Source organism: Papio anubis, chromosome 5, assembly GCF_008728515.1.
Source record: "Papio anubis isolate 15944 chromosome 5, Panubis1.0, whole genome shotgun sequence".
Lineage (NCBI taxonomy): Eukaryota > Metazoa > Chordata > Mammalia > Primates > Cercopithecidae > Papio > Papio anubis.
In genome coordinates this window covers 72,836,190-72,852,919 of record NC_044980.1, presented here as the reverse complement: position 1 = coordinate 72,852,919, position 16,730 = coordinate 72,836,190, and the positions used below count along the sequence as shown (strand labels likewise).

The window sequence follows — 16,730 nt, the reverse complement described above, 5'->3', positions numbered from 1 at the left end:
CAAGCTCCCTCCATGGCCCAGAGCCTGCCCAGATATATCTGCCCAGACACAGCGTTAGGCAGTGGGTACTTTGGGGCTGCAAGGGACTGTGGCAGTGTCTGATGTGTTGACCTGATATAATAAAGGGATTTGGATTATATTGTAAACCAAAAATAAAATCCTATATCCCCACCCAGTGACTGAACTGGCCTCACCCTTGGCCAGGGGGACCCCAGAACAACCTGAAAAATGGAATACATTCCCAGCCATGACAGGGCAGAAGGTCAGACAGGCCTCCTCATACTCCTCCTTTTGGAGTTTAGGCACAACTGACCAAGATAGAGATCATAAGACTGACAAAACAGACTCTTCGGCAACAAGTTACCAGATTCCAACCTGACTAGTATAGCATCCCATGACAGATAGTAGACCCTGAAAGAAATCAAAATATTTTACCCCAAAATATGTTCCTTTGACATATTTTAAAATGGCTCTGCAAAGTGGTCTTTTATGGGGGAAATTCTGTATCTATAGAGAATCTCCATTCATGCAGCTAGGCCTTTCCCAGATCTAGGAGAGATTAACTAAGCCTAAGCCCTCTTAAGGTCCGCAAAGAGACATTTACTAACTATTCTCTCTGAAGCCTGCTACCTGGAGGCTTCATCGATATTACAAGAACCTTGGCTTCCACAACCCCCACCTCTTATCTTAACTCAAGCATTTCTTCCTACTGACTTCGTGTCTTTAGCTTAACTCTTTCAACCAATGGCCAATCACAGAATTTTTGAAGCCACCTATGACCTGTGAGCTGCCCCCATGCCCCTGCCCCTTCGAGGTGCTCCACCTTTTGGGACTGAACTCTATTAATTTGTGCCTTTGCTTGTAACTTCTGTCTCCCTAAAATGTATAAAACCAAACTGTAACCTGACCACCTCAAGCACACTTTTTCAGGACCTCCTGAGACTGGTCTCCAGGCCACGGTCACTTACATTAGCTCAGAATAAACCTCTTTGAATATTTTACAGAGTTTGCTTTATGTTGGTTGATAATGTATACATGAGGCAAAACTCCAAGCAGAAACCAAAAATACAGTAGAAAGAACTCAGGACCAGACCCTCAGGCACCCCAAGAGAACCCAGACAGATAGGTAGTAATGATGAGTTTTCACAGTATATAGAATGGGAGGTAAAGCAACTTAACCAAATCCTAACAGACAAATTGACACCTGCAGTTTGCAGGACTGTTGATAGACTGTTGATATCCAGGCTATATTTGAATTCCTCAAAGTTCATAGTCTGGTACCTTGTGGCACATAGGTAGGAACAAATGGTTTATTAAACAGAATTAAATAGGTATCTAAATCCCTGCAAAGTTTATGCAACTTTTTTCTCTTTTAGCCTGCATGCACCAGGCAAGACTCCTCTCCCATTCTCCCACTTTTTCCCAATGTGTATTTCTATTCCCTACTGGCCCCTCCTTCCCAAAAAAATACTTTGTCCTTTTGTTATTATCTGTCTACCAAGGGTGGGAATGGCTTAGAAAAACTAAACAGTCTGGATGTATTACCTGGGAGGTAGTAAAACAGGGATTAAGGACATGCTCATTTATCTAAATCCTGCTTTTTTTCTGTTTCATTCCTATAGTACTTATTATTCTAAATTATCATATAATTTATTTATTGCGCCAGACAATGCCTTTAGCACACAGCTCTATCCAGGCTTCTTCTCTAATTTCCTTTGTACTGTTGGGGCCGAAAGGCTGTCAACTATATTTCCTGTACTCCTTGGTCAGTTTTGTGCTTGTTAGTATCTGCCCTTGGGAGGCATTAACGTGAGATTTGAAGATAAGAAGATGGAGGCAGAGGCTGTCTTCTGTTCATTAACACAAGTATGCCTCCAACACTGTGGACTCATGAACTTCAACCATGGGGTGGGAATCACTTCCTGAATTCTAGTGGCAGTGCCTCCAGCAATGTCAGCAATAGTGTGTCCATCAGTGTTAGTAGCAGCGACAGTCTCCGCAGCAGTACAGTGATAAATACTGAGCTTACGGGCATCAGCTAGGGGTGGCAGCAGCTCCCTGATCTCTGAGTAACACCCCTTCCCACTTTTACCCTCTAAGTCAAGAGTGATGATAATTTCCTGATTTCCAGGGATGTAAGTTACCTATTGCCAAAATAGTTCCATGAAACATACAACCATAACATTTTGGTAGCATTCAAAAATAGAAGAATGTAGCGTTTGTCTACCCAGGGTTGGCTGGGGGTTGGCTGAGTGATTGTGTACTCTGTAGGTTGTTGGCTTGGATGGGTTGGCCTTGACTGTGGCCACTAGACTCTGAGACATGGCTTTCTTGTCCTCCAGCAGGAGAGCCTGAGCATGTTCTATGGTGATAGCAGGCATCCGAGAAAGAGCAAGTGGAAACGTGCAGAGCCTCAAGAGCCTGGATTTAGAAGTGGCTCATCATCACTTCTGTGCCACAAGTCACACAGGGTGGAGAAATGCACTCCACTGTATGGGAGGGACTCCAAACTCACATGCTAAAAGGTCTGGGTACGGGAAGAGTAAAGGATTAGGAACATATATGCAATCAGTCTGCCATACAGGTAATATTCCCTTCCTTCTTTTGTCCTTCCAGCCTTGCCCGAAATTTTCCCACCAGTTACATGCGTTAAATCTCTTTTTGCTTTGATTATCGAGAGTGGTTTTTCTTTTCCTCATTAGATACTGACTGATATGCTTATTTATTATATGTATTGCTTGTATTCATTTCATATTACTGTCATAGGAAATTACCACACACTTGGTAGTTCAAAACAACAGAGATTTATTATCTTATTGTTCTATTGGTCAAAAGTCTGGTGGGTTCAGCTGCTTTCTCTGGTTAGAGTCTCTCAAAGCCAAAGTCAAAGTGTTGGCAGGGCAGCCTTCATTTCTGGAGACTCTAGGGGAGAATCTGTCTTCTTGCTTATGCAGATTGCGGGCAGAATTCAGTTCCTTGTGATTGATGGACTCAGGTTCCTGTTTCCTTGTTGGCATTCCCAGTTTCCAGAGACCACTCATATTCCTTGGCTCATGGCTCCTTCCTTCATCTTTTAAGGCAGCAACAGTAGGTCAAGTACGCCTCATGCTTCAAATCTTTCCTGCCTCTTCTTCCATTCCATGTCTCTTTACTGATTCTTCTGCTTTCCTCTTCCACTTTCAAGGGCCCATGTGATTACATTGAGCCCAACTGGATAACCCAGGATACTTTCCCCATCTCAAGGTTCATAACCTTAATCATAGCTGCAAAGTCCTTTTTGCCATCCAGTGTAACATATTCACAGGTTCTGGGGATCAGGACATGAACATCTTTGGGGAGACATTATTCTGCCAACCAGATTGTTTATAATCTGTCCCCACTTGCTAGAAAATTGCTTTCAGAGAGCTTTTTTCATTCACTGATACAGCCCAAGTGTCTAGAACAGTGCCTAGCATAAAGTGGATAATAAATACTCATTGAATTGAATGAATGAGGCTTTAAGGGTCCAAAGGCCTAAGTCGAAATTTTAGCTTTGCCACTGATACCTTTTAGTCTCATTTCTTCATATATAAAATAGAGTTAATTATACCTACTTCTTGGGTATATATGTTGTTGATGATGGTATGAGATAACAGTTGACCCCTGAACAACTCAAGTTTGAACTGTGCAGGTCTACTTACAGAAGCTTTTCTCCAACTAAACATGGATGGAAAGTATAGCATTCCTGGGATGTGAAACCCATGTATGGGGAGGGCTGAATTTTCCTATATGCTGGTTCTGCAGGGCTGACTGCAGGACTTGAATATGCTTGGATTTGGTTACACACGGGGTTCTGGAATCAATCCCTTGTGTATACCGAAGGATGACTGCATTCATATAACAGATATACACATTTAAAATTTATGAATATGTTTTTCTCGTTTTGCATTCACCCAATTCATCCAGAGATGCCTCATGGAGAGTTAGGAGTATTACAAAAGGAAACCAAAGAGGAAGTGGGAGGTTATATGTAGTTTTTGACATCCGAAGTAGGACTTTGGAGAGGGAAGGGGGATCACAGAAGGAGAAGAAACTTTAAACATTTTTAAGAAGGAAAAAATCAAATTTTGTTTATTGCTTATCCAGAACAAGCCTAACTGACAGGATTATAAAGTTTCTTTCAAAGGGTAGAGCAGACTCCCTTTCCATCATTATGGCTGAGCTGTGAGGCTTGGCTTAGAGGCTTTGGAAGGAAAGAGGCTAGAACACAGGAGAAGTTCACGGGAGACAGGAAAATGAAGGAGGAAGTCTGCCCTTCTTCTCTGATGGAATGACAAAGGCGACGAGAGATAAGAAGAGGGCAAAGAGGTCATGTACGAGGAACTGCAAGACTGGGGAAGCAAATGCCATTTGCCTCAGACAGTTTGGCTGGGCCACCAAGTCTCTAGGACAGAGCTGTTCAGTAGAAATCTAATGTGAACCATATATGTAATTTCAATTTTTCTGCTGGCCACGTTTTTAAAGCAAAAAGAAACAGGCGACGCTTAGCTGCAAGAATTGTTGGGAAAGAAGCATTTCCCTGTTCCGGTTTCTAAAGTGGAGGCTGGCAATGTGGAAGAGGATTAGGAATGAGCTGCCCTACTGGTGACATCTAGAAAGAACCACTTCGGGGGCTGATATGAGCCACCAGTCCTTCATTAGAAAAGAAGCTGTGGCTTGATACTTTTGGTTGTTTTTTTTTGTAGCATGTGAATGTATATTAGATTCACTGGTTTCAAGGTTTCAAGATACAGACATGTCCTTAGGTTATTTCCACAAATGAGGGTTAATTATTGTATCAGCCTACTTAGGAAAATTAAGGAGACAGAAAGTTGTCTCAGGCCATGCGGTCAGGCCTCCCTGGAAACAAAAACATGGTCCAGGAAGTGGTTGTAGTCCCATTACTCCACTAGTAGCTCTGGTGATACCGTCACAACAATATCTGGTTGGCAACTCTTCAGAATTGGGCATCTGTGGATCCCTGCTCTGGGGCTCCACCATAACGATGATGCATAGATTTTGCCTCTGCACCTGCTGCTCCTGACTTTACCAGCAGACTTTCTCTCTATGTCTATATTGAATGCCCTGATAGAGCATCTGGTTGGACAGCCTTCAACATCCAGGTGGAGGAGTTCTTGCTGAAGACCACCCTCAGGCTCTGGCTAATCCAACAATAGCTTCCTTGTTCTATTAATGTGATGGGATCATGGGTCATGTACCATCACTCTTGGTCACCCTCAGAAGGGGACTGTGGGTGAGGCAGGCTCCCTAAGGCTTTCCAGAAGAGGTAATGAACCAATGCCTAGCTAGTCCTGGCTCCCTGGTTCTAGGCCATCTGCTGAACCAGGTCAATCTGTCCTTATTTTTTTTTTTTTTTTTTTTATACTGCAGCTACTTTGCCATTTACAAAGAGTTATCCATTTAACTTCATTGGCTCAAGGTTAAAGCCCTAAAAGCTTTCTGCTTTAACTTAGATTGCCAGAGAACTAGGACAAATAAATAAATTAACAAAAATCCTACCAAAAATAAGGAAGAAAAGAATGAAAGAAATAGGCCAGCCATGGTAGCTTACATCTGTAATCCCAGCACTTTGAGAGGCCGAGGAGAGAGGATTGCTTGAGCCCAGTAGTTAGAGGCTGCAGTGAGCTATGATGGTGACACTGCACTCTGGCTAGGACAACAGAGCAAGATCATGTCTCTAAAAAAGAAAAAGAAATCAATAATATTGATTTCAATAATATATTTTACCTAACTCAATATATCCAAAATATTATCATTTCAACATGCAATCAATAGAAAAAATTAATGAGATATTTTACTTTTGGGGGGTCAGTCTTTGAAATCTGATGTGTATCTGGTGCAGCACATCTCAATTCAGATTAACCTCTTTTCAAGTGCATAAGGAAACTTCTAGAACTCCTGCATGCCATATGTAAACTATATATTGAATGATGAAACTTTAAGGGAAGCCTCACATATGGCCACATCCAGTACAGTATAAATGGTAGCCAGAGGAGGAGCAGAGAGGTGGCAATGTTCCTGATTTCCCATAGTTACATATGATATGCAGGAGTTCTAGAAGTTTCTCTGTGCTTCCATGAGGGGATAGGAGAAGATGAGAGAGCTGGTTTGCTGGCCGAGTCCTGCAGTCAAGACAAAGTAAACCCTGTATATGTGGACTTCATGACTGAAGGTAAACATCAAGGACCATGGACTCCAGTGATGGATGCCAGTGCATCATTGCAAAGGCCTGAAACCTCAGAGGTCACCGGCACAGGAGCTGGATCAGACCAGTCACAGTGCATCAGAGGCTGGTGAGGATCCAGAGCAGGGCCTGAGGTGAGTACAAATGCAGCCCCAGCCTGCTCCTGTCTCTTCCCAACCCCAACTTTGTCTGGAAGGTTTACACAGGCACATAGACCCCCTAGGCTGTAGGTCCAGGCTCCTTCACCCCAATCCCACTCTGCTACAACTTCTCCTTGGCCACCTCTTTGGCCTAAGGGTGTGCATACTTGTTGTGGGGTTCACCGTCAGGAGATGAACCTAAGGAGGAAGCCTGCACAGGCCCTGAAAGTGCATTGGAGAAGTTGGGAAGGAAGGGATTCCTATGTCCTGGGTATCCTGAATATGACGCAGTAGTGGAGGTGCAGACTCTGGTGAGCACATCCCCTTGGCTGCTTAGACACCCTGCCCCTTGGTATGGGCTGTGACAAGAGAAAAGTCAGAGCAAGAACCACCCCCCACCCGCCACGGGCAGCTCTTGCTCAAGCCTAAGGGCAGCATGGCTCCAAGGATTTGAGTCCCTTTTGCTGACGCAGCATTGACAGCCTTGAGGCCATGATTCTGCCCAAAACTCTAAATTTCACTCTAAAGAGGATTGGGGGTGGGAAAGGGGAATCTGGAAGCCTAAGTAGGTGCTCTAAAAAGATGGAGTTAAAAGAGTTTAAACTGAAAGAGACTCTGGTGCTATAAATTATCAAGTTTAAATTCTGTTTTTCTTCTACTATTCAATGACTGGGGAAGAAAGTGAAGATCGTTAGATAAAATCCATTGTAAGAGCAACATCTTCTTTGCATATTTGAGTATAGTGCATAAATTTGGGGATCCCATGACATACACAAGGTACCATTTGGTAATAACTCAATAAAGTGAGGCAATGATGATGATGATGACCGCAATGCAATTCTGACACTAACTATTGGCAATTAACATAGACTCCACAGGTTCAAGGGCATGCACCTAACAAGGCTCCATTCAGTTTGGACATCTGTTGTAAGTTCCAGGATTCCCAGGCCCTGTGCACTTTTGACCAACTGGCTACAAATTCAGAAGTTTCCACTACCTCTTCAGGGTTGATAATTCACTAGAGTGATGCACAGATCTTAAAAAAAAGTGCTATATTTATGACTATAGTTTTATTATAGAGGATACAAATCAGGACCAGCCAAAACAAAAGACCCATAGGGCAAAGTCTGGAAGGGCTCACATGCAAAGCTTCCATGTCCTCAGGATGTGTCACCCTCCTGGCACATCAGTGTATCACCAACGAGGAAACTCAACCAAACCTTTGTGTCCAGAGTTTTTATTGGAGTTTCATTACATAGGCATGGTTGAGTATATCATTTCTGTATGGTTGGAGTCAATCTCTAGCTCCATTCTCCTCCCCAGAGTTTGGGTTGATATTACGTGGCTCAAAACTTCAACCCTCTCATCACATGGTTAGTCTTTCTAGCATAGTCAGATCCCATCCTGAGCCATAGTATTAGCATAAACTAAGGTATGGTCTGAGGGGCCCACCATGAATAACAAAGACATTCCTATCACTCAGGAAAATCCAAGAACTTAGGCTAGCTCACAGAGACTATGGACAAAGGCCAGTCATGTTCTTTTATATACAAAAACAATGATCATTATGGTAATGATATAATTTCTAGTCTATTTGACTCCTCCCACTTGAGAAACAAAATGCTCTAGCCTGGTTAAATACCCATATTTTAACAGCATGCTTAAGTAACTCTCATAGTGAAATATGAGGTACATGTGTATCTGCACTTCAAATCCTGCTTTGGTATGGAATGTATTCATGGCCTCAGCATCAGGGAAGAGGTTTCCTGTTGGGTGATCCTGTCCAGTACACACCCTGAAATCTCATCAAGCCATTAATTTCCTTTCCTATGAACACTTCTCTTGTTAACCCCTGCACATTTTCCAGTGGAAAATGGAGTTTCTGGCTTTCCCCGGCTCTTGTTTGCAGTCCAGTGAATTAAAAGATGAATGAAGTAATTATCATATAACATACTGATGGAATACTTGTGGAGGACTGAAAGCAGGGGAATGTCAAATAGTCCATTTGAGTCCACTGGGACCAGTTGGAGAGAAAGAAAACCGAAAAGGAGAAAGATGCGGAGACAGCAACAGCAGAAGACACAGCATTTAAATAGGAGCCGTCTTAATGAGAATATGTCACCTCGGAGCCAACAGGAAGTCAGCAGAGGGGATGCACCTGTCCCTTGAGAGCCTCACGAAGCAAAATTAAGCACCAGAACCCAGAATGGAAAGAGGAAAACCAAATCAAACCCTTCAGATATGCTTCAGCAAATAAACTCTCGGCTCCCAAAACAACAGATGTTGCCCAGATGGGGTGCACCTAACATTTCCCCACACCTCTACATATTCTGAGACCAAAGCACTATCCAGGGAATCTTAGAGCCTGTTTCTCTGGTCATTCTTAGAGTGATTTTCACCACCAACACTCACTCATCCGTTTAAATTAAGTTCGGATTGCTTTGGCTATAACAAACAGCTGGAGTTAGGATGGTTCATGTCTATAGAGTCTGCTTTGCAAGAGGATGGTAATTTTAACTCAGGTGATTAATTCACCAGGATTTTGGAGGATGAGGAGAACAAATCTGGTAGAGCCTTTCACCCAGCTGTTGTTGAAGACAGGGCCCTAGAACTCTCAGAACAAAGCAGAATTAGTAAGATGGATTGACTGGCATTTCACGTCAATCATGCCAACCTAACTCAACCCCTAGTACATAGTGCAAATATTTACCGAGCACCTGCCATCTAAGGATGGCAGCTGGTGAGGAAGAGGTCTGTGATGGAGGCTGTTAACCCATTTACTCAGAACTTCCCTTCTTCCCAAATAGGTTTGTGTTAATCATCTATTTGTATCATGGAAAAGCAATTGGCAAGCCTCAATGATAGGGTGGTGGCCTCACTCTGCACTCCCCAGCTGTGGAGTTGCTGTGCCTGGGGCTGTGTGCAGACCTGAGAGGAAAGTATATTCTGGAAACATCCCATTTTAGTCTCTAAAGGGTGACATTCCACGCAGCCCAGGTTTATGCTTTCTGAGCTGCTGCTTATCAAGACAGAAGCCAACAATGACATAAGGAGAAAAACTGAAACATAATAATGAGCAATGGTCAAAGCCAGAGCGGAGGGTGAGGGCATTCTATCCCCAAGGTTTGCAATTCCTTTACTCCACCTGAACTGCAGGCCTTTGATGAGATCTCTGCAGCCTCAGCAAAGGCTTTCCTCTCCCTGCCACCCTCCCATCTCCACAGCCATTGCAAGTGGCACCCCTGGCAAACCCTGGATCTTGTTCCTCTCCTGAGAGTTTGCAGAATTACTGTTGAGGAAGGCATGCTGTTCCTGGGCTTTTTGAGTTGCCACTTAGTCACAAAGATCAATGCTGTGATGTAACAAAAAATAAGTGGAGGTGGGAGGTAGGCCTCAGACTCTGTTGCTATCCCCAGAGGGTTTCCAGAAACATATTTGAAAGCAACTAATGGAAAGCACAGGAAGGATACTTTTTGTTCCTTTAAGAGTTCAGGGTGAAGGGCCTCCAGCCCAGGCCAGATCCACCCCAAGAAAAGATGTGAAGGAAGCAGCCTGACCTCTGTGGCCTCTTCTCTCTTCCCATTCCTCCCACTTTCCCCCATGTCTGTTCCTCTTCCCATTTCCAGAAATTGTTTCCCCGGAGAACTGTGTGACTGGTGGTGGTTGAAGTATTACTCATCCCAGAAGTACCTGGGGGTCATCTTTTACTTAAGAAAATACCTCCATCCAGTGCATTTTCTGTTTCATTAGGTAATAGGGACATATTTGGGAGCAGGCTGTGGGGAATGGGGATATTTCATCATTTGTTCATTCAACAAATAGTTTTTGAGTACCTATTATAATCTGGATCCTGGTGAGGGCAAGATGGAGGGTTCTTTGTGCCCTTTTGGTCATTCAACATCAATGCTATGGCTGGTTTCCTCTTAAATTACCCAGTGGCAAGATTTCACCCAAGTGAATACTGATTTTCTTTCAAAGTCAACATGTTCTTATTCTCAATGAGGAAAGCATCGTGGTGTCAAAAAACATTTGCACTTTCGTGGTTCAGGTTATATTACAAGGGTCCCACATTTAACTGAGAGTGGCTCTACCTGAGTCATGTGCAGTTGGCTTAAATGTAAATTTCCAGATCTTTCTCCTAAGTTCCACATGCATATCTCCATCTGCTTATTAATCAGCTCTACTCAGATGTCCTACAGGTAATTCAAATTCTTTATGTTCAAAGTCAAACTCACTGTCTTGGAAACCTGCTGTTCCTCTTCCTGTGTGCCCTGACTCACTGAATATCTTCACCACCTACCTAGTTACCCAAGCCAGCAACCCGGGCATCAGTCTTGAAAATTCTTCCTGGCTCACACTTTCAAACCAATCTCCATGTCCTGACTGTTCTACCACATACAGAAGAATAAAGATTTGCCATGTGTTTGGATCAGAATTGGTCAAAGGCATTTCAGCACTTTATAAAAAAAAAATTAAACTAGGAAGTTGGGTGCTTTCTGTCTAACATAATACACTGAATGGTAGGTTAGTTAATACAATTACTTCACCTACAATTACACAAATAATTCACTTTCCCATAACAAATATATTTACGACACAGAGAAGCAATTTCTCAAAAGAAAGTATTTTCCTATCCTCTGGGGTTATCACAAGGCTTTAAGGGTTATCCGAGAGATTACATAAAAGTGCTACAAACACTTGGCAAACCCCTTGCTCTTTCTCAGCATAGAGAGGAACTGAAATAATAATTCATGATTCAGAACATGTACTTTTTAATCTTGAGATCTTTGCCTTGCCTGGATTATTTTTTCATTATATTCCCATTATTGCTAAGATGTAAATATTCTATAAACTTGTCTGCTTATCTTGCTGAGACGGGTAATAAGTAACATAGCACTTAATTTCTTAAAGTACTTAGGTCAACAGGATGACTTTTCTTTCCAGGGATTTTCAGCAAATATCAAGACGACTTAAGACTTCACTTTGAACCAAGGTTAATAGAAGTTTGAGATGTCTCATTCTTCGGTCCATGTTTGTGAAGTTCTCTTGGATCTATTCTATCTCACTGTTTCCGTGGTCATTGTGCTAGTTTAGGCTTCATTATAATCGACCCAGAAGACTGACCAACAATCCCTAAAATGCCCACCCCTTCCGCTCTTGCTACCTTTCCAACCATTCCCCAGCCTGAATGATGTTTCAAATATGTGCAAGCATGCTTTTGTCATTCTTATGTTTAAACTATTTATGGGGTTTTGCTAGCTCATGGATGAACTAGAAACTATTTAGAGTGGTACAATAGACCTTGAAGATTCTGGCCTCTAAGTGAATGGAGTCACACAGTCTCCACTATTTCTGACATGCTTAAATCAGGCATGTGCAAATTTGGATAGTTCTTGCCATCCATCTGGCCACGAAGCTAGTACCCAAACAGGAAATCGCATCCCCCACATCCCCTATCTACTAGTTGTTATGACTTTTTATAAAAAATTTGAAATACAAAAAAAATTGTAGGACAATGAATACCCACATACCTACCACATAGATTCAAAAAGTGTTTACTTTTTTGCCATCTTTTCTTTATATACCTATACTTTTATTGTTTGCTTGCTGAACCATTTGAAAGAAAGCTATAGGCATCATGGTTCTTTATCCTTAAATATGTCAGGATTCATTTCTAAAGAATCATAGTGTTCTCCTATTAAACTATATCTGAGTAACTGTTTTGAAACTCTGGAGTCTTTTTGAAGGGTTGCAACTACTATAGGAAGACTTGGGTAGTAAACTGTGATTAATTTTGGTCAATTTCAGCTTTTGGTGTGAACATCCCTCTGTCACCCTGCCACCCCCAGCTTTGTGGCAGGCAGCTGTGCACATGTTCCAGGAGCATGCATACAGCTTGTGGGAGCTAGATTGGTCAATAAAGAACCTCTCCTCCAAATATCAAGGATCTGTGCCCTGATTGCTGATTGCTATTTATGATTGTGGAGGTACAGATATAAGAGAGCAGCCTTATTGCAACCCTCACTGCCATTATTGCAAGCCCCACCTTCTCTGACTAAAGCAACTTCTAGGAAATTTAAAAGACTAGTGTATTTCTCTGCCCCCTTCATTTTCCTTTTTTTCCTCCTTTTGGAAGCCAGACATATAAATATTAGAACATTTAAAGGCAAACACATTTCTAGGAAAATTTAGAAAGCCACTATCATGCCCAGGGAAATGCACAGGTTAGGGGAAGTAGTTCCAAAGCACAGGAGAATTTTATTATTTAAGCAGCCAGTACCACTAACCATGCAGATAAACACAAGTTGAATGTTAACCTCAGAGCCATACTAATGGCTCTAGATGTCATAGGAAGGGCATGGAGAGCCACAATGGTCTTAAGAGATCTGATGTGGTTTTGACAGTGTTTTCTGAACACAATATGAAGAACAAATTGAAGGAAGTCAAGACTGGAGGCAAGGAAACTAGTTGTTATACCTTTCAGGGGTTCAGGTTGGGATACGAGAGATATTTAATGTGTGTAATTCTCAAGACTTGGTGATTAATTAGACGTGGGAGGTAAGGAGAAAGAGGAGTCAAGGATGACTCCTAGGTTTCTTGCTTGGGAATTTAGAAAGATTAAGTCACCATTTGTCATGCCCCCATAGAAAATCAGAAGACAGGCATCTTTGGAGAGGGGCTGTGTTCAGTCTGGTGTTAGATATGTTCAGTTTGAAGTACCTATGACATATCTAAGCAGAGATCCAGTTGGCAATTGGAGATATGGGTACCACACAGAAAGAGGCCTGGCTGGAGATGATGATTTTGGAATCCTTACATATTGACTGCATGGAATTGCTGAGAGAGAGGGAGAGAGAATACAAGTGAGAAAGGCAAGGGTCTGAGTCCTGAGTAACAACAACATGTAAAGAACAGGTAGAAGATAAGGCACCACAGGGTTGGGAGAAAACCAAAATATCACGCTCTAACAGAAGGCAGGAGAAAGGTGTGTTGAGCATGGTGAATGGGCACTTAGCATCTGTTCCTACCTTCTCTGCTGTCTATGTTGTCTTCTTGGACAGCTCAAGACTACTTTCCCCAGATTCCTTTGCAATTACAGGACTGGATGCAAATTAGGTTCAAATTCAAATTTGGGAGAAGATTGCTTTGGGAATGTCAGGGGAGCAGAACCTTCCCATGAGCCTTTTGATTATTGCAAGATAAACCATAAAGCCTTTTCTAGAACAACAACACAGAGATAATGAAGAAAGAAATTGCTCTGACAAAGTGAGTTGTCTTCTTGGAGGGCAAGTATGTTGATACAGAATGTATATATTTTAAGGGAGGATTTCTTCCTTTTTCCTGAGGAAAATGAAGAGCTGGGTCTGGACCCGGAGGTTTAGGACAGGGTCAAACGAATTTCTGCCCAGGTCAGTTTGTTGGTGTGCAATGACAGAAGTGCACTGGAAATCACTGCAAGATGCATAGTTGATGTTTTCCAGAAGTATAGTTTGATATCTTATTTTAAGTTTACCATTTCTATCTTGTAATTCTCTTTTGCTATCCTCAAATCTTTTGAGTATTCTCAAACGCCACCATCTAGTGTTGCTATACTTTGGAGAGTTAAGGGAAACATGTAAAGAGTCAGCTTGGAGAAGGGATTAGGAGGCAGCAAGAGTGGTGCATGTTCTGGCATGGACACCTGGCTGAGGAGATGAGAGGCTAAGTGACTCCGCTGCATTCACACACCTTGATAGCAACAAGATTAAGACTAGAACGTGGGTCTCCTGACTCTAGAGCTTCTTCCACAAAACATACTATGTCAACCTATAAGAGTTTTGAGGTTCTTTCTAAAGTAGGGAGATGAATTCGATGTTGTGCATATTTCTTTCACCTTCAATAAGACTGCTTTAGTTACTACCAAAATGACCAACAGCTAAATTGACAAATCCAGTGGACTTTTCCAGTTCTTACGTTGCTTGCTCTCTTAGCAGTATTTAATACAGTCAACTGTTCCCTCCCTGAAATATTTTGTATTATTCAGGCTTCAATAAGAAAAAAAAGAAGTCAGTCTTGACATTTTAAGCCCTCCCGCCTGTAATCCCAGTACTTTGGGAGGCCGAGGTAGGCAGATCACGAGGTCAGGAGTTTGAGACCATCCTGGCCAACATGGTAAAACCCCATATCTACTAAAAATACAAAAATTAGCTGGGTGTGATGGCAGGTGCCTGTAATCCCAGCTACTCAGGAGGCTGAGGTAGGAGAATCGCTTAAACCTGGGAGGCAGAGGTCGCCGTGAGCTGAGATCGCGACACTGCACTCCAGTCTAGGTGACAGAGCAAGACTCCATCTCAAAAAAAAAACAAAACAAAACAAACAAACAAACAAAAACAAAAAAGTTGGAAGGTTTTGAGATGTAGCTGGATCTCTGGGAATGCCCATCATAACTGACCTGCCAACAGGAGGTGGGACCTTTGACAAATTCAGGAAGGTACAGGAAGGAATCAGAACACACTACTATGGCTACAATCTAGGATTAGGAAGCTGCTACCACCACTGTGACAACTGAGTAACCACGAGGCTAATGACTAGATACCATAACATTGCTTGGGAAAAGCTCTGCATCTTCAACATTGTACTTGCCAATGGAAAACAGCCAAAAGCAATGGGACTATAGCCTCTGCCTCAGTTTCACTTTCAAAGTCTTGAATGTACATGTAATTGGTGGAATCTAATTTGCATCCAGTCCTCTAGTTGCAAAGGAATCTGGGGAAAGTAGTCTTGAGCTGTCCAAGAAGACAACATAGATAGTAGAGAAGGCAGGAACGGATGCTAAGTGCCCATTCACCATACCCAACACACCTTTCTCCTGCCTTCTGTTAGAGCGTGATATTTTGGTTTTCTCCCAACCCTGTGGTGCCTTATCTTCTACCTGTTCTTTACATGTTGTTGTTACTCAGGACTCAGACCCATGCCTTTCTCACTTGTATTCTCTCTCTCTCTCAGCAATTCCATGCAGTCAATATGTAAGGATTCCAAAATCATCATCTCCAGCCAGGCCTCTTTCTGTGTGGTACCCATATCTCCAACTGCCTACTGGATCTCTGCTTAGATATGTCATAGGTACTTCAGACTGAACATATCCAACACCAGACTGAACACAGCCCTTCTCCAAACATGCCTGTCTCCTGATTTTCTATGGGGGCATGACAAATGGTGACCTAATCTTTCTAAATTCCCAAGCAAGAAACCTAGGAGTCATCCTTGACTCCTCTTTCTCCTTACCTCCCACGTCTAATTAATCACCAAGTCTTGAGAATTACACACATTAAATATCTCTCATATCCCAACCTGAACCCCTGAAAGGTATAACAACGAGTTTCCTTGCCTCCAGTCTTGACTTCCTTCAACTTTTTCTTCATATTGTATTCAGAAAACATTGTCAAAAACATACATCAGATCTCTTAAGACCATTGTGGCTGTCCATGTTCTTCCAGGGCCATTAATATGACGCTGAGGTTAACATTCAACTTATGTTTATCTGCATGGTTAGTGGTACAGGCTGCTTACATAGTAAAATTCTATGCTTTAGAACTACTTCACCTATCTCCTCTCAATCCATTACCCAAAGAGTGAATGCTAAATCTACTCTGCTTGGTGGCTGCTTGTGCCAATCAGATTCCCCCAAAATATGGACTTCTAGGCACTGACATTGGTTTCCACTATGAGAGGACTGCCTCATTCCTGTGTCTTGGTTTCTCCCAGTCCAGGTGGGTTTTGCTTGAGGATCACTGTGGTGGTGTTCAGCATGCAAGCCCTATGCTCACCAAGCTCTAGGTCTTGTCCTGGTGAACTCACTTAACCAGAGCATTCCCAAATTCCATGGTAAGGGGATGACATCACCCCTGATAGGGACTCTGGTACCCTCCCAGGCTATAGTAGCTACCACAGGCCAGTGCTCTCTCAGAGTCGCCCTCACCTGGCCATATGTGGGAACATCAGCTTTTGTTTAACTTGGGCTCCTGGAGTACCCAGTGAAAATTGAAAGAGCAAATAAGTACATATTAATATGCTTCCTACAGGTCCTGGTCAGGTGCCGGGCAGAGTTTCTTCAGGAATGATGGGCACTCTTGAGAAAGACGGACACCCATAAGGATGGTCTGGAGACCAGTGAGAAATTCTTCTCTGTTGAATTCCTCCTCCATTTATCAGAAGAGCTTGGATACCTGATGGTCATCTGTCCTGGTCATTTACAATATTAACTTTATTACTAAAGGGGAGAGCTAATGGGAATAGAATGCCAGCTGTGTTCATTCTAGATGTATATTAATTCAGTGGAACACCACAGATATCATAATTTCCATTTTATGCATGAGAAAACCGCAGTG

The 16,730-nt window shown here is 42.6% G+C and overlaps 1 long non-coding RNA gene across 1 annotated transcript in view; it reads right to left on the bottom strand.

Moving 5' to 3' along the window:
• The window catches only part of LOC103885207, a 111,948-nt gene that overhangs the window by 74,321 nt on the left and 20,897 nt on the right, over window positions 1-16,730 (bottom strand). The window lies entirely within an intron of this gene.